The sequence below is a fragment of the Bison bison genome, unplaced genomic scaffold, assembly GCF_000754665.1.
Source record: "Bison bison bison isolate TAMUID 2011002044 unplaced genomic scaffold, Bison_UMD1.0 scf7180017864238, whole genome shotgun sequence".
Lineage (NCBI taxonomy): Eukaryota > Metazoa > Chordata > Mammalia > Artiodactyla > Bovidae > Bison > Bison bison.
The window spans coordinates 5,857,396-5,859,793 of NW_011494810.1; positions in this window are offsets into that span (position 1 = coordinate 5,857,396).

The following is a 2,398-nucleotide window of genomic DNA, read 5'->3' on the forward strand; positions in this document are numbered from 1 at the left end:
GAAAATCCCACGGATAGAGGAGCCTGGTAGGCTATAGTCCATGGGGTCGCAAAGAGTCGGACACGACTGAGTGACTTCACTATATGTGACAAAGACTCAATATTAATATACGTTGTCCCTATCCTCAGGATCCCTTCTTGTTGCACACTAAGAAATGGTTCCAGGTTGATATTCTGCAGTCTGTTTACTTTCATAAGAAGTATACCTCCCCATGAAGCATCTTCCTTTGGACTTCCCCGGTGGCTCAGATGGTAAAGCATCTGTCTACAATGCAGGATACCCAGGTTCGATCCCTGGGTTAGGAAGATCCCTGGAGAAGAAAATGGCAGCCCACTCCAGTACTACTGCCTGGAAAATCCCATGGATGGAGTAGCATGGTAGGCTACAGTCCATGGGGTCGCAAAGAGTCAGACACGACTGAGCGACTCTACTTTCTTTCTTTATGAAGTATCTTCTTTTAGCCAGACGCGCAAACTCGCCCAATATATTGCTAATTCCAATAGTGTTGAGCTCATTTATTGGGACATGCTGGTTTATTGTTTTATGCTTAGTTCAGGAAAGTCTCCATCAGGATTCATTTTGAAATGTAAATAAACCAGGAAGAATGGGAAACTGGAAAAACATTCGGCTTTCCCTTGTTCCATGTTCATTTCTTGCACTGATTTAAATTAGTGATAAGCTATTTCTACATATTTGTATTTTTAGATACAAGATATCTAATTTATATATCTTATATATATATATATGATATATAATTTCTAGATATTTTATCACATTAAATCAAACAACTATTTTTTTAAGTAAGTATTTGGCTTTGTTTATGGTATACCCAAAACAATACAGTGAATCTCAACCCTGTACGGTAGAATCCTCTAGAGAAATTAATAATAATGCCTAGGTTCCATCCCCAGAGATGCTGATTTAATTGGTACAAAGTTGAGAGTTGGACTATAAGAAAAGCTAAGCACAGAAGAATTGATGCTTTTGAACTGTGGTGTTGGAGAAGACTCTTGAGAGTTCCTTGGACTGCAAGGAGATCCAACCAGTCCATCCTAAGGGAGATCAGTCCTGGGTGTTCATTGGAAGGACTGATGTTGAAGCTGAAACTCCAATACTTTGGCCACCTGATGCGAAGAACTGACTCATTTGAAAAGACCCTGATGCTGGGAAAGATTGAGGGCAGGAGGAGAAGGGGACGACAGAGGATGAGATGGTTGGATGGCATCACCGACTCAATGGACATGGGTTTGGGTGGACCCCGGGAGTTGGTGATGGACAGGAAGGACAGGCATGCTGAGGTTCATGAGGTCGCAGAGTCAGACACGACTGAGCAACTGAACTGAACTGAACTGAATTTCCATGTACCAAAGTGTTTTAAAAGCACCCAAATTCACAGAAGCTACAGTTAGTTTTAACATCCACTGTGAAAAGGGGGGTAACTTACTTATAGTTTGTGTAGCTGAGTAATCACAACTTTTATAATAACAGAAACAGGAACTATTAAGTGGCTACAATAAGCCAGAATGAATACCTTATCCTCATTCTTGCAATAAATTCTCTTACCACTGCTGTTCAACAAGAAGGCAAGTTGTTGCTGGAAACTCATTGCCCACACACCAGAGAGCATGCTAGGTCAAAGCTGAGTGGATAATCTTCTGAGCCTCAGGTTTACAGCAGGTAGATATGATATCTAGACATTAAGTGACAGCTATAGAATCATTTGCACTGTCACCCAGATATACCCAGTATTCAACCATCCCTTATTATAAGTCACAACAGCATTTTTTTCTTCCCAGGATTTCTTACTTTAATGTTCCCTTTTACCTGAAAGTAGAGTAGAAAGTGAGATTCAAAGATATTTTAGGTTTCCTTTAGTGATCATTTCCAAAGAACAAATCTACTTTCTTGTATTTCAGAAACCTGTTTACTTCCATACAACTTTCAAGTATTTCACCTGGGAAAGTCAGAGATTCAGGATATGTCAGTGTTGACATATTCCACCCATATTCCCTCCCCTGAAAAAAGAGTGATTCTGCATATACAGCTGCCTCAAAGACATGGAGGTCATCACAGTCAGAGTCTAATGTAGTATTCAGTTCACATGATTCATGAATTCATACTAAGCCCCTCAGTTTCTCCTTAAAGCCTCAGTGACAGGAAACTCACTCACTAGCTTATGGTAAGATAGTCCAGCTACAAAGAATGCTAACTATTAAACAGTTCTTAATTTGTTTTGAGGAGAAATCCACCTAGCTTAATTAGAACCACTAGTCCATCAGCAGATGAATGGATAAGAAAGCTGTGGTACATATACACAATGGAGTATTACTCAGCCATTAAAAAGAATACATTTGAATCAGTTCTAATGAGGTGGATGAAACTGGAGCCCATTATACAG